At 40.8% G+C, this 23,645-nt stretch overlaps 1 pseudogene across 1 annotated transcript; it reads left to right on the forward strand.

Moving 5' to 3' along the window:
- The first annotated feature begins 6,990 nt into the window (after positions 1-6,990).
- On the forward strand, positions 6,991-9,887 carry LOC311248109 (heat shock protein 30-like; annotated as a pseudogene). Its single transcript has 2 exons — positions 6,991-7,022; positions 9,303-9,887. The product of its transcript is annotated as a heat shock protein 30-like (transcript).
- The last annotated feature ends 13,758 nt before the right edge of the window (positions 9,888-23,645 follow it).

The following is a 23,645-nucleotide window of genomic DNA, read 5'->3' on the forward strand; positions in this document are numbered from 1 at the left end:
GAGATGATATCATATGCCCATTTAACACAATCAGTAACATTTAGATCAACAAAAAAATGAAAATATCATTTGACATTTGTATTTTTGAGCTCTTCCAGACATTTAAAGGAAAATCAATCTATTGTTTTTAATACAAATAGACCTCCTGTTCACTGTAAAGTGCCACGTTTTTATATATTGAGCTTTAAACTTTAAGCTAAATTTTTGGAACTCAAAACTCACAACCTCCCTCTCCCAAACCGTTCCTACAACAATTTGTTGATGTTGCATGATCATGTATAGGCCTACATTTATTATGTATTATATTGTTTATGTTTAAATAACATTTAAACATCAAACTCCTCTGACCTCATCTGGTCTTTCCAAAGACGCGCGCACACACACACACAGAAAGGGAGAATGCTATGCTGTAACGTCTACACACGGAGCTACTGCTGTTGTTCTTGGGCGGATATGAGACTCGCCACAGGATTTTCAAAATAAGAGTATCGATATGAATCGATTTTATTACATTGCATCGATCCGATTCGATTGTTGATAATTACATCGATGTATCGATCTGGATCGATGTATCGTCCCACCCCTACATGCTATACTATGTTATTTTATTTCATACTTATCTTGTCTTGCACAGTCTCTGGAGCGTAACAGTAAGAAGCATTTTGTATAAAAGTATTCTGTACTTCTGTATGACAACTATTAAAGAAACTTGAAACTTGAACTACAGTCCCCCCCCCCCTCCAATGTACAGCCCCACCCAACCCCACCCCACCTACCCAACCTCCTCCAATGTACAGTTTATATGTCAAATGTATGTCAGTATTCCAATGTACAGTGTCCCCCCCCCCCCTACCCAACCCCCCCCCCCCCCCCCCCCCCACCTCCAATGTACAGCCCCACCCCACCTACCCAACCTCCTCCAATGCACAGTTTCTATGTCAAATGTATATACACTCTTTTTCTGAATTTTTTTAGTATCACAAACAGTACTGTATTTGCAAATCTGGTATGCCATAAATGTATAGATGTAGCAGTACTGTCTATCTGTATGTCGTGTGTGTCATATGATGAATTGAAAATGGGGGACCCTGATGTAAACAAGACGAAAGTCTTTCTCAGGTCTGCATCCCCTTAACAATTGTATGTATTGAGCTGTACTGTACCCTTTCTGCAATCTGTTAATAAACTCTTCAATCAATCAATCAATCAATCCAAATGTGGGGCCCTGGCTCACGGCCTAAGAAGCATTTTAGCAGCATAGCCTCTCAAGTAAAGTGAAACAGTGGCTGAAATGCTCAACAGTTGAGATGTTCGGTCATTATTAGTAAGGAGCTGAATAAACGCACATGTCTCTCTATACATAGTCGCACCAGTTTCTGACCTAACGTCACATCTTCTCACTAACTACAGCAACTTGCAATGGGCCTGGTCTACAAGATACACTACACGACCAAGGTACCCATGTACATGACTAAATACTTCCCAAAGGTCAGTGAATACCACGATCACAACACCAGAGGGAGCTCCACAAATCATGTTAAACCCAGATTCGGCTCAAACAAGGGACTAAACACGTTTCGCAATTATGCCACATCAATGTGGAACGCCCTACCCAAAGCTGTAAAGGAATGTGAATCACTACCCACTTTCAAAAACACTCTCAAAAAACACCTAAGGGAGACTGCAACTCGAAACTGGCCCCTGTAAATGTCCGAACACAACCCCCTCCAATGTACAGTAAATTACCAAGTATGGTCTTGTCAATAATCCAATGTACAGTGTTGTTTGTACAGTTGTACAGTGTCCCCCACCCACCCCTCCTACCCAACCCCCCCCCCCACTCCTACCCAACCCCCCCCCCCCCCCCCTACCCCCCCCCCCCCCCCCCCCCCCAACCACCTCCAATGTACAGTCCCACCCCCACCTACCCAATCCAATGTACAGTTTCTACGCCTAATGTATATACTCTTTTCTTTCTGGACTCTTTTTGTATCACAAATACAGTACTGTAATTGCAAATCTGGTATGTCATAAATGTATAGATGTAGCAGTACTGACTATCTGTATGTCATGTATGTCATATATGTTACGATGAATTGGAAATGGGGGACCCTGGTGTAAACAAGTCGAAAGTCTTTCTCTGGTCTGCATCCCCTTAACAATTGTATGTATTGAGCTGTACTGCACTGTACCCATTCTGCAATCTGTTAATAAAGTTTTCATTCATTCATTCAACTCAGTAGTAGCAGCTTAGCTTGTTAGCTGCTCCAGCTAACTTAACCTCTGGTCAAGGCCCAGTCTGGTGGAAAAGTGGCAGAAACGCCCAACAGATCAGATGTGCGGTCAGTAGATGAATACAAGCAGAGTTTACTGTAACAAAACGGAGAGGTGGACATGAACCGAATGTACCTTTGTTTACCTGACCGACGAGACTCCAGAAACTACGTGTTTTAGAAGAGTGCCCTCTCCAACAGGGTTTAGTCAGAGAGGAGGAGGAGCTAGCAGCTACTGCCGTCACCAGAAGAGAGCCGCCTGCAGCGTTCTTTTTTTTCGTAGCCGCATTTTGCGGAGACGCTCTCTGATTGGCCACTGACATGTGCGCCCAATCGCGTGACGAGCTGTGTCTTTGCCCATTTCCGGGTCTAACAGCAGCAAACTACCTAACGCCTAGTTTATCACTGGTTAAGCTTAGGCGACTCTTTTGAAGTTGGTTAAGGTTAGAGTTTGGAATCAGGGCTGGTGTTCTATCGCCCTGCTCTAAGACAAACTCTAACCTTAACCAACTTCTAAAGAGTCGCCTAAGCTTAACCTCGTTCCCAGCTTTATCTCGAGAGATAAAGCCTGGTAAAGCACTACGGCCGAAAGTGTGAATCGGGTAGAATGTCCCGCCCCTGAAAGCTGCCTCCGAACGGACCAATTCACGACATGGTGCTCATGAAAATGCACTCCCCCCCAGAAACAAGCTCGTTATTGCCGCCTCACAATACTACATGTACAAAAGGCTGGGAGATTTAGGAGACTGTCCATTTAGACACTTGTTTATTTGTCACGGCATACAAGCATACAGTGAAGACTCTAGCAGTTGTGTTGAAAATGTCCGCTGATAACTCCATTGTCTTGTTTTCGAGATTTACGAGCGTCTGCTTGTTTTGTTTCGCTGGGGACTATAAACAGAACTGGGGGTGCCCGGAAACAGAAAGCCTGTAGCCGGTATTTCTGTATTTCCGATTCACACTTTAGGAGGCATAGCTTTACCAGCCTAGCCTAAGCTTAACCAGTGTAGAAACAGGCGTCACACGATTGGGCGCACATGTCACATGAAGTGGCCAATCAGAGAGCGTCTCCACAAAATGTGGCTACGAAAGAAAATAACGCCTCTCCAACCACAGATATATATAGTGTTAAGCTGCAAATAAGACAACCGTTATCTTTCATTCATGTTTATTTCACGCTCCACAGCGTAGTGGCCACAGCCTTCCTCCAGTCCAAAACCAGTGACGCGCAACAACAGAGCCCATTCACCTTTATCCAGATTACCGTAATGGCCGCAGTAGAAGTGAACTTAACAATCTCACTCTCTTTTTTAAACAAATAATACAAGATCAGATCTCACTCTCTTTTTTAAACAAATAATACAAGATCTCACTTTTTTTTTTTTCCAAATAATACACTGCAAGGATATTTAAAAAAAAAAAAAAAAAAAAAAAAAACTCAGTCATCATAACCAGTTATTCAGTAATCTAGCTTTCACTGTCCATTCTTCAGTGCTTTAAGCAGCACAAGGGAAGATGCTCCCTTTTTGGTCAGACAGTTTGCCAGCTGGTCCTTCGTAGTAGACCACAGAATCCGTTGGATCCTTTTGTCCTGGATAAGTTCTTTGATTCCACTTATTTCCAGTCTCAGTCGTTTCTCAGTCACTGACTTGGTGGACTTGATAGCCTCCACAAGGGAGAAGTTGTCTGTAACACACATCACAGGTAGGGTGCGCTGTTTGACCATACCTGTAGTAAGTTCAGAGTAGAGAGAGGACAAAAATATGGCATTATCAATACCATCAGCCAGGGCTAGTGTCTCTCCTGCCAACGTGCTCCGAACCACTCTTCTGATCCTTTTTGATTTCCAGCAGATTGGAGATAATCGTCCTTTCTCACCCATCAGAACGATGAGATGCCCTCCTTGTGTTCCCCCATCTGGGAGGTTTCCCATGGATGCGTCGCTGAAAACAACAAGCTTCAAAGAGTCCTCCTTTCCTAAGTTGTGAAACTTCAGGGTGACATGTTCTGATTGCAGTTTTCGTACTACCTTATTTGCTTCATGCATAGTTTGCACAGTAGCATGTTTTAGATTGGTTGCAAGGACACATGTATCGAACATGATATCTGGCCTACTCTGTCTAGCCACCCACAAGAGTTGTCCTATTTTTGACCTTAGGTTGTCAGTCTCACACTCTGTGAGAAGAGCATCACGGTGCAACGCTCTTGATGGGTCTATGAGAATGGGCTGAAGGTTCTTTATGTAGATCTCCTGTTGCACAAGCACTTCTCCACCTACTGTGGAGAGTTCCATCCCCACATAGCGAAAGTTGTCTTGTTCCTCACGTCCCACCTGGAAAACTGTTTTGAGGTGGGGGATGGTCGTCGTGGCAAATGCGTGTGAGCCACCCCAGATGAAATCATCCACATGACAGGCAAGAACACCAGTCACAATACAGTTTTCATCAAGCCAGTAGAATACAGCAGGATCAACTTGTGACATAGTGGCCCCTGTTTTGATCATCGTTGCTTTTACTCTGTTGTACCAGTAGAGAGAGGCATCAGCAAGTCCATAGACACACTTATTCAGCTTCCACAGTGTCCCGGCACTTTTAGCCTCAGGAGGAGGGCGGATGTGTATATCCCGAGACAGCTCCATTCCTTGAAGAAAAGCTGACTTTATGTCCATAGAGTTCAATGTCCATTTTTTCTGACACAGAACTGATATGAGTAATCTAAGGGACTCTGATGAGCATGTAGGCGAGTCATTCTGTAGATCTTGAGTGTTAAATTCTTCAAAACCCCTAGCCACTAGCCGTGCTTTAGGTATGATACCATCTGGGGTTTCTTTAAGCGTACACACCCATCTCGTTGACACCTGTCTTTGACCCACATTTTTCACCTCCTCAAACACCAAATTTTTCCTCCAGTTACTGATTTCATCTTGTTTAGCCTTATCAAATGGTACACCCTCTGTTACTAATACATCATTTTCCTGCATATCAGAGCATAGTTCTACACCATCAAGTTCTACACCATCTAGTGGCTTAACCTGAAAATTGTCTACTTTAGTAAGATCAACTGACCCCATAGTACCGGTGATGTCAAAAGGTTCTAAGTACTGTAGGTTGTACCAGTTGCTGTTTTTTCCTGTAGCCTTTCCTGCTCGTCCCATCACTTTAGCTGTGTGAGAAACACCCGTTACATTATCCACAAAGCTGATTGTCTGACCGGCTTTTACCTTTATACCGGTTTTCACCTCTATGCCGGTCTGGTGATAATCGTCTTGATTGATCCCATTAGGGTTATCTATATCCTGGTTTGCTACACCTGCTGCGTCATTATTCATGTCACCATCAGTAACGGGCATGTCCTCACTGTTACTATTCATATCATTGTCAGTAACAGGCACATTATTATCACTAACAGATACATCGACATTGCCCACAGTATTACTTTCCCCAGGGTGCACTTTTCGCAGCCTAGATTGATGAACCCTGACATATGTCCCACCATGACGTACAAAAATCACCACCCCATCTTGCCCTATTACAACCCCAGGGCCTTTCCATTCAACACAGTCTGTCCTTTTGTAGAACACTTTGTCTCCTGTTTCATACTTCTCATCTGTTGGACGAAGCTGTTTTCGAAGAGCTCGTCTGATTCTCTCTGAGCATTCTGCCTCCGTAAAAGCTTTCCTTGCTGCATGTAATGCTGTTATGTGCTTTCCCACCCATGCGCTCATTGTAGTTCCCTCCAAAGCAGGTGGCTGGTCAACAAACACAGAGGGAAGGTTCGGGTTCTGTCCAAACACCAGCTGATGTGGACTGTAGCCATGCACGTTCTGCATTGTGTTCTTTGCCATGAGTGCCCAATCAAGAGCCGTTTTCCAGTCAAGTCCTTTGTCAAGTTTTACCTTCAGTAGTATCTCTGTAAGGGATTGGTTGTGGCGTTCCAGCAAACCATTGCTCCATGGACTGTAGCCAGCAGTCGTCTTGATCTCGATGTTGAAGTTCTCCGCCATGTCTCTTATTTCCTCATTATTGAACTCTCCACCGTTGTCAGTGAAGAGACGCTCAGGTGGACCATGGACACTGATCCAGGAATGCACAAAATTGTTCACTATCACACTTGGCTTCTTTGAGGTCACGATGCTACCTGCACTAAAGCGAGTGAAGTGATCGATAATGTGTAGGTACCACACATTTGGTTCTAGCTCATGTAGATCAACTGCCACAGTCTCGTTGTACCTGGAGGCCATGGGCAGACCAACAGCAGGCTTGGGTTTAGCCTTGCTGTACTTGAGACATATCTCACATTTTCCTACTATTTCCCCTAGAATAGCAGTGCATTCATCATCCGTGTTTCCAGCATTTGTCAGCAGCTTCTTTAGCCTATCAACTGATGCATGTCCAAATTGCTTGTGAAGTTTAAGTAAAGCTTTGTGTTTTTCCACACTGGTCATATTATCTGTGATGGCCAGGACCACATTCTCATATGCTTCACTCGGGGACTCCTTATCCAGTATGTTCAGACAGTAGTGTCCAGATGAAGTCAACTCTAGAGCTACTGGTTTCTGAAACATTATAGCTGTATCGTTTTCCAGGTTCAACACAGCTCCTGCTCTCTTTAACGAAGTTTTACTGAGCAGTAAAGGAATGTCAGATGAGACTACCTCTGTTTCAATATAACATTTTGTTTCTCCTATCTTGGCTGGTATCTTGACCTTTTTTGTAGAATGCACAACTCGCCCATCCCCAAACTTAAAAGGTTTGCTACACTCTGTGCTAACCAACCTTTTGACTTGTTTCTCATTTAGTCCCCCAACATAGTTATCCAGCCATTTTTCACCACATACAGTCCGTGTACATGCCGTATCAATGACGGCCGTTCCCAGAGCCTCAACCATGAATATTGCTGCATCTGATTCCTTAGAAATAAGTGTTATATTACACTCATCTGGCTCTTCATTTTCTTCCGTCACTTTTACATATTCTTTCTTGTTTGGGCAATCTTTCACCCAGTGGAATGTGCTCTGACAAATCCCACACTTCGTTCGTCTTCCAAATTTATCAAGCGGATTTGTGCCTGCGAATGGTCCTCTAACTTGTCCACTTTGAGATTGCGGCTGCTCCCGCCTCTGCTGCTCTCGTCTCTGATCTGTGTAAAAAGCTGCATCTTGCTTCACAGTAATGCCTCCTGCCCTTTTCTCCGTTTTTTCTCCAAATATACGTTTCAGTCCTGACTTCATATCAACAAAGGTGTGCTTACCACAGGCAGTCAATGCCAGCTGTTTGTCTTTGATGTCGAGGCCCGCTGTATCCAGTAGTTTGAATGCCAAAACAGCGTCAGGTAGAACCATATCGAATTTCTTGATCCGGTTGTACTTCTGTTCAAAATCAACAATATAGTCCACCATAGAGACGCCGTCTCCTCGCGAAATCTGATCAAACTCCGAATAGGCTTCGTAAGCCCGGTCCTTCTCTTCTCTCAAAAACACCCTGTCAAGTTCCCGAATCAAAGTTACCATTCCATCATCCTTATTTAGATCATCGACAGGTATTTCCAATGCAGTATCCCTCGCCCTACCTGTCAACGATAGAGCAACAGCCAACGCTTGTTTCTTCTTGGCTAAATCCGTCACCCGACTCCACATCTCAACTTCATTCTTCCACTTCTCAAAAGACGTCTTTTCGTCCAGTCCAGGCGGCTGCCTGTAGTTATTAACGTTAGAGGCCGACATCCTCTGCTACCATGTTAAGCTGCAAATAAGACAACCGTTATCTTTCATTCATGTTTATTTCACGCTCCACAGCGTAGTGGCCACAGCCTTCCTCCAGTCCAAAACCAGTGACGCGCAACAACAGAGCCCATTCACCTTTATCCAGATTACCGTAATGGCCGCAGTAGAAGTGAACTTAACATATAGAACACTAGATAGCTTAAGGCGGAGTCACCAGCGTCGCTGAACCGCCGCCATCTTGCCCCAGTCAGCCTGTCTGTTACGTTCTATGGTAGCTGTTGGAGGGTGAGTGATCTGCACAGACAAAAATACTCATAACTCGCTGAAATATTGACGGATTTACAAACGGTTTGGTTTATTACAAGCATTATTAACATGATTCAAGCGGTTTGTAAAAAAACGTCTTTAAAAAAAAAGAAAATTATTTATAAGTAGGCCTATGCCTACTTATCATAACTACATCTTTGATGTTTATAGCAAACCAACCCGTTTGAAAATTGGTAAAGAATTGAGCAATCTATGGTTATTTAAATAGTACATTTATGTTATCAGCTGAGCTGCCTGGGGCAAGATGGCCGCCCTACGACGACGTCGCTCTCCATTGGCCGGCAGCGCGGGTAAGCTATCTAGTGTTCTATATATATCTTTGTCTCCAACAGGGTGCTCTCCTTCCCCGTGATTTTTTTTTCCGTAGCAGTAGTTTGCAAAGACGCTCTCTGATTGGCTAGCCCGCGTACAGCGAAGACCCTCTCTTATTGGTTTAGCTCCGAAGGGCTCTTCCGCCTTGTACATATATATTCTCTGCTTCGAAGTGGTTATGATTTGGCCCTCTTTCGAAGTGGTTATGCTTAGAGTTTCTCTTTAGAGCAGGGCGATGGACCACCAGCCCTGATTCCAAACTCTAAGCATAACCCACTTTGAAAGAGGGCCAAAGCATAACCACTTCGAAGCAGAGAGTATTTCTGAACACACACAGCACTAATAACAGCATAAACATTATGTGCTAGTACACAATCTATATGATATACTTGACATGTCATTCCGGAATCCGGACCATTCCTATTTTAGAAGATGAGGAGTGGTTTGTTTACATCACCTACAGTGAGGCTGCCACCCAGTGGAGACTTGTGGTAATGACAGGAACATTCCTGAAGACACTGGAACTCCCAGAGGCAGAATATAAAAGCTGAGACAGTCCCACTGCTGAGACACAACGCAACACAAGCAACACTGAACACACTCCAGCCTTCCATCACAACAAGAGGACTCAGCAGTCAGTAAAGATGCTGTGCTACCGTGGATTCCAGTCTCTGGCCAGAGGTCTCACCTCTTCCCTGCCAGCGGGAGAGACTGCAGAGAAACATGCAGACGCTCCACAGCAGTCTGGAGCTGATGGACAAACTTCAACAGAAGATCTTGGAGGAGGTGGAGCGTGTCCCAGCCTCTGTGGCCATCCAGCCAGTCTCCTACAAGCTGGAGAAAGAGGGAGAGAGCTTTGCCCTGACCCTGGACACTAAAGACTTCTCCCCAGAGGAGCTGTCTGTCAAGCAGGTGGGCAGGAAGCTGAGAGTCAGTGGGAAGACAGAGAAGAAGCAGGGGGAGGGGAAAAGCTCCTACTCTTACAGACGGCAGGAGTTCAGACAGGAGTTTGATCTGCCTGAAGGGGTCGATCCTGAGGCCGTCACCTGCTCCCTGGCTCAGGACGGGAGGCTCCACATCCAGGCAGCAAAGCCTCCATCTGCTGAGGAGGCTGAGAGAGAGGTTGCCATCAGATGTTGCCTGGAGAAGACCAGACACCAACACCACAGTTCCTCAGCACACAGACAGAGGGAAGCACCACACAGACGGACTCTGGCAACAAACAGGACACTGCTGAAAAGATGGACTCGTAATGTTTTATGTCTCTGACCAAATTGGTACAAATGTGTATTTCATGACTTCTGTAAACTACTGAGGAGTTGGTCACAGTCAACCAGCATCAGCTAATGGGCCAAACCCTTTAGCTCAGCTGGTTAGTGCGGCCACCTGTGGACCCAGTGGTCCCACTTTAAAATCTACATGGTTAAACTTCTACTTTATCCAAACAATGACATAATTTTCTTTTTATATGATTGTATTTGATCAATAAATGTTCCTTTTCTTTTACTAATGTCGCACAGAATCCTCAAAACAAAATAACTTATGGGCAGGGCCGGATTAACGACCGGGCCGTCCGGGCCGCGGCCCGTGGGCCTCTAGTGATGAGGGGCCTAAAAAAAATAATTTTTTTTTTTTTTTTAGATTTTTTTTTTTTTTTTAAGATTTTTTTTTGGAGGCCCCTGGTCACTAGAGGCCCCAAATTATACTTTTTTTTACTTTTATTTTATTTTCTTTGAGGCCCCTCGTCACTAGAGGCCCCAAATATTTGTTTATTCTTTTTTAACTTTTATTTAAAAAAAAATTGGAGGCCCCTCGTCACCAGAGGCCCCACATTTTATTTAATTATTTTTTCTTATTTTGGAGATCGATGTCATACTGTGACACTGAAATGAAAACATATTTCATCAACTAAAATATTTAGTCAACAAAAATATTTCATCAACTAAAATATACAGTACGTCACACCCTGCTGTCTGCAAGTGGCTAATCTTGAGTATTTTTTCTCCTCTTCATAAGAGTTTGAGGTTTTCCATTTGAGGTAAAAACAGCAATAAAAAAAAACTTTTACCAACGGATTTCCAGTTCCGCGTTCGCGTTCTGCGCTCTGATTGGCCACTGACGTTTCTGGTAGCGCCAATCGTGTGACCCATCTTTCTTTCACCACCGGTTAAGCTTAGGCACTCTTTTGAAGTTGGTTAAGGTTAGAGTTTGTCTTAGAGCAGGGTGATAGAACACCAGCCCTGATTCCATACTCTAACCTTAACCAACTTCGAAAGAGTTGCCTAAGAAACGTCAGTGGCCAATCAGATCGCACCAGAAACGGTAGGCTAAGACTCGAGTAGTACTGTATGATCATATGAGACTCAAAAAACATGGATAAAAAAGTTAAATGGTGGGAAAGCGGAGCTGCTAAGTAAAAATCTAAACAGGAAAGGGACAGAAAGAGCGCATTACTTCAAAGCATACCGACTATCTCAACTTTTTTCACCTTGTCAAGTAAGGAGGAGGATAGCCCCCTGGCTAGCACTAGTAGTAGCAGCAACGTTAAAGAGGCTGAGCCAGGTGCCGCGGGCAGAGAGGACAAGAATGCTAACGTTATTATTATTGATGCTAGCGACAGAGAAGAGGCAGCGGCAGTGGTGTAGCGTGGGTAAAATAACAGGGGAAGCCAAAAAAAAATTATAAAAAAAAAAATTTAATATTTTTATTAATATTTTTTATTTTTATTTTTTTAAGTCAAGCAGTCACCATGTACACTACAGTATGGCTCGGCGGCCAGTCAAACTTTCTTTTTATTTATTTAACAGATTGCAGAATGGGTACAATACAGTACGGCTCAATACACACAATTGTATAAGGGGATGCAGACCAGAGAAAGACTTTCATCTTGTTTACATCAGGGTCCCCCATTTTCAATTCATAGTGACATTTATGACATACAAGACATCATGACATTTATGGCATAGGGACATACATGACATACAGGTATTTAGTATGGTTACATTTGTGACATATACGATATTCAAATATACAGTACTGTTACCCATAGATCCTGACAGAGTATATACATATGATGGGGAGGAGACTGTACATTAGGAGGGGGTGGGTGGGTGGGAGAGAATATATACATACGGTGGGGAGAGAATATATATATATATACGGTGGGGAGGAGACTGTACATTAGGAGGGGGTGGGTGGGTGGGAGAGAAATATACGGTGGGGAGGAGACTGTACATTAGGAGGGGGTGGGTGGGTGGGAGAGAAATATACATACGGCCGGGAGAGAATATGACGTCTAGAGTCTAGACAAACAAGACAAGACAAACGTATTTCTCTGGTCTGCATCCCCTTAACAATTGTGTGTATTGAGCCGTACTGTATTGTACCCATTCTGCAATCTGTTAAATAAAGTTTTCATTCATTCATTCATTCATTCATTCATTCATTCATTCACGTGTCTGTTGCGCGGTGCGCCCAGCCATTAGAGCGCTCCTACTGTAAAATGCGGAAGTAGCCATTTCAGCCTCAGTTTTACTCGTTTATAAAAATGATTTAAAATGTTTATTAGCAACGCCGAGCTTTCAAACCCCGCCGCATCTGTGTGTGAAACCCTAATGGAACGCTGGGTACCTTTGACATTTATATCCGATATATTTTGGACCCACCGCTAGCTTTTAAGCAGTGCTTGATGGTGCACATTAACCTGGCTACTACGAGGAATAAGTGACTGCGTATTCCAGCACCTGGCTTGCATTGCAGTCATGAAAGGGTATACAAGCTTGCCTGATAACGTTAGTTAGTCAGGCTGCTCAGTGCTTACCTGGTCAATAATGTGGTCCTCCTCTTGCCAGATAGATTTGTTAAATCATAATATCCACAGTGGTGTGCTCTGCTGGTCCTCAGTAAATGTCCCGCCGGCGAAAATAAGTTGCTATTAAAGTGCTAAAAGTTAGATACACTAATAGAGGATTCGAACGTGCCCGCTCTGTTAATAACATTTTCAATCAATCCCGCGAGGAGATGACGTTCAGACGTGTTCTGACCTGCCCCGCCTCCAGGGGGGAAAATATGCTGAGTGCAAAGGGGAGGCCACACTCGTATGTCTTCCTCACAGCCCTGTTTTAAACTTTTAGGGTGTGGCAGTCAGCTCGAATCTGATTGGCTAGGATCGGATTTGGACTCTAGATACATGAGATCCACAAGAATCTGGCCCGGGGGCCTCTGAATTCTTAATCTGGCCTTGCTTATGGGACTCCAACATCCTAGATTTGTGAAACTGTAAGCCTTTCCAATTAGTCATGATGTCACAGTTATGCAGGTGGACTAGGAGTCGTGGCCTCACATCAGATATAAGGATGTAGGCACGGCAGAAGATTGAAAGTTGAACAAATGATGAACTGAATATTGACACTTCGTTCCATTGGCGTGACCAAGGTAGTGTCATAACAAACTTTTTTCACGTCTTTACATTGCGAGCTTGTTTTCTGGCCTATGGTGTTTTCACACAAACTCATACTATGCGGTTGATCATAGTAGTGGTTTGGTATTCCAGCTAACAGGGGTTGTGTTTATAGGGACTGCTACCTTAGCATTTCACTGAGCTGTAATACTTCTGAGATCCAAATGTTTAAAAACATGGCAAGAGTAACCAACCGGAGGGACAGTTGTTGGAAAGCTAAAGAAATTGACAATGATGTCAGAAATAAACCCCACTGGGAACGGATGTATCAGGAGATAAGTTCCCTTTGGAGGTACAGATACAGACGACACCGGCAACCAATATGGATGTCAACTCAGTTATTAAAATATCGCAACCCTTTTTGTTTATTTTATTTGTAAATTTGATTTGATTATTTTCATTGTTTGCCCCCCCCCACCAACTACATTTGTTAACTCTTTCTGGTACACGGGTCTTTCACGGGTCTTTCAAATAATTGGTTGTTGAAGGTCACACAGAATAGCAACTTGAATGGTAATGTCTCTTTATTTATCCATAAATCATAAAGGTTATATTTAGTGCTGTCAGGCGATTCAATTTTTTTATCTAATTAATTACAGTATTTGTACTTAATTAATTGAATTAATCACATTTTAATCGCATAACCATTTTAGGCCTGATATTTTATATTCTATAATCATATTTCAAATTGCATGTGTCCGGATGGCAGAATTCAGTACTGTATCTACAAAACCTTCTGTTTAATCATCTTCCCTTTATTCATTTGCTTAGATTTGTCAGGTCTGGTCAATTTTAGCATGGTGTTATTCACAGTAAAAAAATAATAATAATTGAATTGATATTCTCATTTGGTTCATTACAATTTACTCAAGCCTAGTAACAGACACAGTATTTCTGACACTGGGAATACATTCCCTGAGATCCATAGATGTCCCTAGAATCAGATCCCAAGAACATGCAAATGGCCCATTTAGAAAAAAAAGTCTGTAAATGTTTATTCTACGTTATTATGGAATGAATGAGATTAAAAAAATAAAAATTATAAAATGTATTATTATCATATATTTAAAAAAAATCATTTTGAGTTAATTTTCAATTTTCATAACGTGATAATTTGCTGTGTAATTAATTAATCTAATTAACCCGATAAACTGACAGCCCTAGTTATATTATGATACAGTAGGAGGCAAATGTCCTCTTGAAGTAAACAGAGATATTGTTGACATCAATCTCATCCACAGCTGGCTCTGTTGCCTCCTCTCCCTTTCTGTGGAGAAATCCAAATATTTGATATTAATAATCACGCAGTGCTATAATGAATATTGTAGCAGCCAATGGAATCTTGGACTCTGATGATACTGACAGGCATGCAGTGGCAGGTAACATACTGTACCAAGAATACACTGTTCACTATGTGTGTGAGGTACATTTGGCAATAAGGTCCTGGATCGTGCTACATTCTATTCTGTAGGGGTGGGGGGGAAATTTGATACAGTGATATTTTGCATGCCGATATTATATCGATACACTGATGCCAAGTATCAATCCCATTGTGCTGCAATACGAATTATTGGAGTGAGGTGAACAGACTAACAACCTTACTGTATCATATTAGATAAAACAGATGTATATTTTCATTGCAGTTGTTGAATTTGCAGTTAAAAAAAGGTAAAACATCGTGATATTACAGTATCATGACTCTAGTATTGTGATCGTGGGGACTCTGGTGATTCCCACCCCTACTATTCTGCATTATTGTTCTTCTATATGCAGTGCATGCATACACAATGAAGTTGAATGTTATTGTTGCACAATGTCTATTTAGTTTGGAAGGCTAAGGAGGTGGGAGACAGAGTAGGCAGAAACACAGACACAGCGTTCTGACAGGACTCCATGTACTTATGGTTCCAGAGATAGGGGGTCTTAACCACTACACCCTAATTAGTATACATTATATTATTAGTGTTCTTGAAGCTACTAGGGACAAACTATGCATTTGACATTAGACATGGTCTGTGTGTACTTGTGGCTACACTGGTCACACTTACAGCATTTGTAGAGCTTGTTGAGCTTGAGAATGTCAAGGTCAGACAAGCTCCTCCTCTGTCCAATGGGAACGGTGGCGTCAGGGATGGGCGTTAAGGTTTCCTCTCTGTGCTTGTTGGTGAAGGCCGTCCTGCAGCGATGGAGACCAAGATGATTGGAGAAGAACAGGCATTCCTTGTGAATTGAGATTGAGAAACATGTAGATTGTTCTTTAGCCTAGCGGTAGGCTTTTCTCTACCTTTCTCCTCATCTTACCTTCCATAGTGCATGATGGAGGAGTAGTCATACGGAAAGTCCAGGTTATTAGTGTCCTGCTTCTGGAAGTTGTAGGTATTATCTGATGAATGAAAATAACACGCGAGTATGTACTATAAAGCGATAGACAGCAACAGATGTTGCCTGATTGGCTTTCCCTTATGATATAGATATTATAGACCATTTCTAGGCAGCAGCTGTATGACTGCATATAATTTCCTCTGGTTTGCTGTTAATATCAAAACATGGTGACAGTGGCTCAGGAGGTAGAGCGGTCGTCTGGTAATCAGAAGGTTCCTGGTTTTACTCAATTAAAGTAAGTCATTTTACACAATTGATGAGGAGACACACACATACAGAAATAAACATGGGGTTACATTCTCTGATTAAATCTTTTCGACAAATGTCAAGAAAGGTTCCCAAATTGCATAAAATCTCAAATCAGACCCTTCTGTATCTTCTGTAGCTTGATATATTGCATAATCTCTTTAATCCAGTGTATTGCTCTATTTCATTAGACTTTGATCTGAGAAGATCTTTGTTGTTGGATGTGATTTAGTCCAGAGATGAGCTTCTATAGCTGAGATAACAGTAGACAGTGACACCTATGATCAGGATAATCAGAATATACTGTATTCTCTCATTGGACTATTGGCCCCATTTTTCTGGGGCCCCTCTGGAACTACCGGAAGGACTCCTGGTTTAAGAACCACTGGCTTAATACACGACAGCTGCTCCAAATCCTCTGAGTCTGGCTCTGGTGATAGTTACCTCATAATCGTCCTGTGCCCCGCAGTGGTGTGGAGCGACTTAAAACAAAGTACATGGGGATCCTATTGAGTATACTGTTAGTATGAGTACATGGGGATCCTATTGAGTATACTGTTAGTATAAGTACATGGGGATCCTATTGAGTATATTGTTAGTATAAGTACATGGGGATCCTATTGAGTATATTGCTTAGGATAAGTACATGGGGATCCTATTGAGTATACTGTTAGTATGAGTACATGGGGATCCTATTGAGTATACTGTTAGTATAAGTACATGGGGATCCTATTGAGTATATTGCTTAGGATAAGTACATGGGGATCCTATTGAGTATATTGCTTAGAATAAGTACATGGGGATCCTATTGAGTATACTGCTTAGGATAAGTACATGGGGATCCTATTGAGTATACTGCTTAGGATAAGTACATGGGGATCCTATTGAGTATTGCTTAGGATAAGTACATGGGGATCCTATTGAGTATATTGCTTAGTATGAGTACATGGGGATCCTATTGAGTATTGCTTAGGATAAGTACATGGGGATCCTATTGAGTATATTGCTTAGGATAAGTACATGGGGATCCTATTGAGTATACTGCTTAGAATAAGTACATGGGGATCCTATTGAGTATACTGCTTAGGATAAGTACATGGGGATCCTATTGAGTATACTGCTTAGGATAAGTACATGGGGATCCTATTGAGTATACTGCTTAGGATAAGTACATGGGGATCCTATTGAGTATTGCTTAGGATAAGTACATGGGGATCCTATTGAGTATACTGCTTAGTATAAGTACATGGGGATCCTATTGAGTATACTGCTTAGGATAAGTACATGGGGATCCTATTGAGTATACTGCTTATAATAAGTACATGGGGATCCTATTGAGTATTGCTTAGGATAAGTACATGGGGATCCTATTGAGTATACTGCTTAGTATAAGTACATGGGGATCCTATTGAGTATACTGCTTAGGATAAGTACATGGGGATCCTATTGAGTATACTGCTTAGTATAAGTACATGGGGATCCTATTGAGTATACTGCTTAGAATAAGTACATGGGGATCCTATTGAGTATACTGCTTAGGATAAGTACATGGGGATCCTATTGAGTATACTGCTTAGAATAAGTACATGGGGATCCTATTGAGTATACTGCTTAGGATAAGTACATGGGGATCCTATTGAGTATACTTGATTTGATTTGATTTGAAATCTTTATTTCGAACATGCAATGAATACAAACAAAGAATAACAAAAGCAAAACAACTCAATCTACATGTTCGAAAAGGAGTAGGAAGAAGTATACACTTATTTAATCCTACCCCTTTTCCACTACTCAAATGAGTGTACTATTTTAAAACATAAAAAAGAAAAGAAAAAGAAAAATATATATATATATGCAAAACAAAAAACAAAAACTATATATGTAAAACATGAAATAAATAAAATAGAAAACAAAATAAAAATGTAAACACCCGTGAATATCAAGTCCCTTCCTCATCCCTGTACCTTGTGAACATAATTTCCTTATACATCAGTTTGAATTGTCTCATGTTTGGACATTGCTTTAGCACCACATTTAGACTGTTCCACAGTTTCACTCCACATATTGAGATGCAGTGTCTTCTCATGGTAGTGCGTACGTTTAGCACTTTTAAATTGTGTTCTCCCCTCAGATTATAACCCCCCTCCCTATCAAAGAACAATTCTTGAATGTTTCTTGGAAGTGCATGACTTTTTGCTTTATACATTAATTGTGCCGTTTTAAATTCCACAAGATCATTTAACTTCAATGTCTTTGACTCCAAAAACAATATGTTAGTGTGATCATGATAACCTGCAATGTGAACTATCCTTATGGCCCTTTTTTGGAGTATAAAAAGTGGTTGTAGTGTAGACTTATAAGTGTTTCCCCAGACTTCAGCACAGTAATTTAAATATGGTAAAACTAGTGAACAGTAAAGAATGTAGAGTGATTTTCTATCCAGAATGTGCTTTACTTTACTCATGACTGAAATGCTTCATGAGAGTTTAGATTGGACATGTTTTATGAGGTTTCCAACAGATTTTATGGTCTATTATTACACCTAGGAATTTATTTTCATAAACTCTTTCAATAATCACATCATTTATTTTAACTTGTACCTGAGTATCCAATCTACAGTTTCCAAACAACATAATTTTAGTTTTGCTCAAGTTCAATGATAATTTGTTTCTATCAAACCATTCCTTCAATTTCTTCATTTCAGATGTGATGACCTCTAAAAGATGCTGGACATTCTCACCAGAAAAAAAAAGATTAGTGTCATCCGCAAATAAAATACATTTAAATATATTGGATACTTTACATATCTCGTTAATGTACAAGATGAACAGTTTTGGACCCAACACTGACCCCTGGGGGACACCACAAGCAATGTCCAAACATTCAGATTTATAATTTCTCATTGTCACAAATTGTTGTCTTTTATTTAGAAAGCTTCTCACCCAGTCCAATACTACCCCCCTGATCCCATATATCTCCAATTTCCTGATTAATATATCATGATTAATAGTATCAAATGCTTTTTTTAGGTCAATGAATACTACAGCTACATGTTTTTTTTGATCTATGGAATTTGTGATTTTTTCAATGAGTTCTATTAACGCTAGTGATGTTGACCGGTGTGTTCTGAATCCATACTGGCTATATTTTTGAAAACTGAGGAAGTCGAGAAACAGGCCTATAATTTGTGAAGTGGTGTTTATCTCCAGTCTTGAACAGAGGTATGACTTTTGCTATTTTAATTTTATTCGGAAATCGACCAGTTTTGAATGATAAATTGCAGATGTGCGTGAGTGGTTTTGAAATCCCACTAATGAAATGTTTTACTATTTTCATATCTATTTCATTACTGTCTGTAGATGTCTTGTTTTTACATTTATTAGTAGTTTCTATAATTTCATTTTCATCTACCGCTTCCAGAAACATTGAACTAGGATTTCTTTCAATATAATTGTCTTTTATGTCTTCAGGAGTCACTGGATCTGGGATTTTTCCAGCTAATTCTGGTCCAATATTTACAAAAAATTTATTAAAGTTGTTAACCACATCATCCATATTGCTAATAGTTTGATCATTTTCCATAAAATACTGAGGATAGTTTATTTGTCTTGATCCATTCCTGATAATACCATTTAATATCTTCCAAACACCCTTAATATTATATTTGTTGTTATCTAATATTCGACTATAATGATCCTTCTTACATCTTCTCATAATATTAGTCAACTTATTTTTATATTTCTTATATTTATTTTCTGCCTCTTTAGTTCTATGTTTTATAAATTCTCTATATAGTGTATTTTTCTTTTTACATGCATTCTGTAATCCCCTTGTGATCCATGGGCTGTCTGAGTGTTTATGTTTACTGCTATATTCTTTTATTGGACAATGTTTGTGATATAGTAAGTTAAATATAGATAAGAATGTTTCATATGCTTTATCAGTGTCTTCCTCTTTATATACTATCTCCCAATTTTGTTGTAGCAAATCATTTTTGAAAGCGTTCATTGATTCTTCAGTCCTTACTCGTTTAAATTGTAGTTTATTGTCCTGCTTGTTTTCTGTGTAGTTGTTGTCATAAACTGTAAAAACTGGTAAATGGTCGCTGATGTCATTTATTAGTAATCCACTCACTGTATTGTTTTCTATAATGTTCGTAAATATATTGTCTAGCAGAGTGGCACAATGGGATGTGATTCGGCTGGGTCTTGTGATTTTTGGATAAAGGCTCAAACTATACAATGTGTTGATGAATTCCTCAGTCATTTTATGTTTGTTTGGATTTAAAAGATCAATGTTAAAATCCCCACAGATGAAAATAGCCTTTTGATTATTGTTTATATACATTTCTTCCATCCAGTCCTTGAAAACTTCAATATTTGAACCTGGTGCTCTATATATACAGCTCACAATTATATTTTTCTTTTTTTCTACACATATTTCTATTGTTATACATTCTAATAAATTATCAATCACATTTGTCATTTTTTCTACAATCTTATAATTCAAGTTATTATCCACATACACAGCCACTCCTCCTCCACTCTTATTTTTTCTGTTCATATAGTTGAGTTCATATCCGACCATTTCAAAATCCATTCCCTTTTCCTCATTCATCCAAGTTTCTGAAATGGCAATTATGTTAAATGGTTGTGTAAACTGGTTTAAATATTCCTTAATGCTGTTAAAGTTTGCGTACAGACTTCTTGAATTGAAGTGAATTATTGATAGTTTGTTAACTGTCTTAATTGTCCTGTTGTACTGATCTTCAGTATCGTAGCAGCAGTTGTCGTTGATGTTGAAGAATAGATTATTGTCTGGGTCAATATCATTTTCTATATCCTGTATATTGTGCTCAGTGTATTCAAATGTTTTGAGTTTCATTTTTTCGTGTTCAAGAATCCACTGTGTCAAATCCACATCATCTCCAGATACTTTTTGGATAAGTACATGGGGATCCTATTGAGTATACTGCTTAGGATAAGTACATGGGGATCCTATTGAGTATACTGCTTAGGATAAGTACATGGGGATCCTATTGAGTATACTGCTTAGGATAAGTACATGGGGATCCTATTGAGTATACTGCTTAGGATAAGTACATGGGGATCCTATTGAGTATACTGCTTAGGATAAGTACATGGGGATCCTATTGAGTATACTGCTTAGGATAAGTACATGGGGATCCTATTGAGTATACTGCTTAGGATAAGTACATGGGGATCCTATTGAGTATACTGCTTAGTATAAGTACATGGGGATCCTATTGAGTAAAGGAACATAAGCCAATCTCGGTCCCTCTCTTTGTCTGGGAACGCCCAGAGCCAAATTCGGCCACTCATCGCAGGTGAGGAAGTGGAGAGTCCTCTGCTTTAAGTTCCCAGGGACCCACATCACTGAGGACCTCACATGGACCACCAACTCCACTGCACTGGTAACAAAGGCCCAACAGCGGCTTTAATTTTTAAGGAGAAAGTCTGCTGAGCTGCTTCAGGCCTTCTACCACTGCTCTATTGAGAGCATTAACACACTCCATCACAGCATGGTACGCAAACTGCACAGAACATGAAAGAAAATCCCTCCAGAAAGTCATTGTCAAGTTTGTTCTTATTTTCCCCACTTGAAGGGCTCAGGCAACGTGATCAAGGATGGATATAACTCTGTGACTTCTTTGACCTTTGTTTGTCATTTAATTGGTTGACAAATGGTTGTCACAATAGCAGTCACAATAGCAGGTTATAAACCTGAAAGGGTATGAAAGGAAATGTTTAAACATCAACATAAATACATAGGCTATAATAATACCATAAATTATAGTTAACATTAATACATTTAGCCTATATTATCAATTCATTCAAATAAACAATTACCAAATGCATTTTCATTAAGAACATTCATTCAGCATTTACCAATACATTTGAACATTTTGATGCATGACATTCATGACATGGTTAAGTTTAAAGAACAATGTTGATTGGTGTAATAAATAAATAAGAAAAAGAAAGCAATACACTTGGACCAGCACTCACAGATTTTGATTATTTAATGGCAGCCTGAAACAAACATGTTTCGGAACAATTTATGTTCCTTCCTCAGTGTTGATGGCTAGCAATTTATGTTCCTTCCTCAGTGTTGATGGCTAGCAATTTATGTTCCTTCCTCAGTGTTGATGGCTAGCAATTTATGTTCCTTCCTCAGTGTTGATGGCTAGCAATTTATGTTCCTTCCTCAGTGTTGATGGCTAGCCATCAACACTGAGGAAGGAACATAAATTGTTCCGAAACATGTTTGTTTCAGGCTGCCATTAAATAATCAAAATCTGTGAGTGCTGGTCCAAGCGTATTGCTTTCTTTTTCTAATATACTCCACGGGATTTCAGCACCCAGTGTTATATTTTGTGAGCGCAGTCTATCTTGACTTATCGTAATAAATAAATAATAAATAAATAGATACATATATATATAATATAGGTTATATGGTGTATATATATATATAATAATAAATAAGAATAATACAAAATGTCAAATGTATTGGTAAATGCTGAATGAATGTTCTTAATGAAAATGCATTTGGTAATTGTTTATTTGAATGAATTGATAATATAGGCTAAATGTATTAATGTTAACTATAATTTATGGTATTATTATAGCCTATGTATTTCTGTTGATGTTGAAACATTTCCTTTCATACCCTTTCAGGTTTATAACCTGCTATTGTGACTGCTATTGTGACAACCATTTGTCAACCAATTAAATGACAAACAAAGGTCAAAGAAGTCACAGAGTTATATCCATCCTTGATCACGTTGCCTGAGCCCTTCAAGTGGGGAAAATAAGAACAAACTTGACAGTTATAAACCACGGGCCCAAGCGTCCAGCTGAGTCTGCCCCGAAGATTGTTGCCCGGAAGAGGAGCGCCACGGAGGGAGGGAAAGGTCCAGCAGGCCCCCTGCCAGTGTCGGAAAAACCTTGGACAGCTCTAAGAAAGGAGGATGGATTCAGCTGTGCTGGAATCCCTAAAGGGAAAGCGCTCGGTCGCGCAGACTGCCTTCAGTAAGAGGACCAACAGGATGGCTCTTACGATTCACCTGCTCGAGTAGAGGAATCTCATTGATGAGTTAAATGGCCTTGTTGTGGACTTTGGTAGGGTCAGCGACACAGGGGCTGAATACGTTGAAGGCAGATGAAGGAAATGAAGGCAGATGAAAACGACGATCCTCAGGTGAAAGAAGAAGTCGAGAGCATAAAAGCGAAAACAACAAAGTGCTCAACCCGATATGAAGAAGTGCTTACACTCACTAAAGAAGCACTATGGTCCAGATTCGCTGAAGATGACATCAAATTGGATGCCGAGAAAGCGGAAAAGAAGTGGGCTGAATTAGAAGCGCTGGATTTGAAGGAGTTACTAGCGGAGGACTTTGATGTGCAGAGGGAGAGCCTGGGCGAGAAGATCCACAGGTTCGGGCAGAAAATGGCTGCTTGGGAAGGTCTTGTCTCCAGCACCAAGACAAAGGAGCTTAAAAAGCAAGGAGACGGGCTAAGAGACTTACAGAGTGACTGGGAGCGGAAATGGCGGCGGATGAACCTGAAGTCACGAAAGGGCTTTGCTTGGAGCCAGAATGAGGAGGAGGAAGAGGAAGAGGAGAGGGTAAAGGCTGAAGTGCCAGCCAATGCATATCTGCTTGGATCCAGTAAAGATGATCAACCTCTCTCTCTCAGTGAGCCTCCCGGTGTCAAGCAGGAAATCGCTGCAGGTCATGTAGACCTGCTTGGTCCGTCTGGGCCACTTCCAAGAAGTTCTGGAGCCAGTATCCAGTCTCTGGCTGGGACCAGCGCTGCACCAAATGTCGCAGGCACACCGCCAGGGTACCCAAATGCTCCACAAGGCGTCCTTCCTTATATGCAACCCAGAGTCCAGTTTCCTC

This window comes from Notolepis coatsorum (assembly GCF_963971535.1).
Source record: "Notolepis coatsorum genome assembly, contig: SCAFFOLD_137, whole genome shotgun sequence".
Taxonomy (NCBI): Eukaryota; Metazoa; Chordata; class Actinopteri; order Aulopiformes; family Paralepididae; genus Notolepis; species Notolepis coatsorum.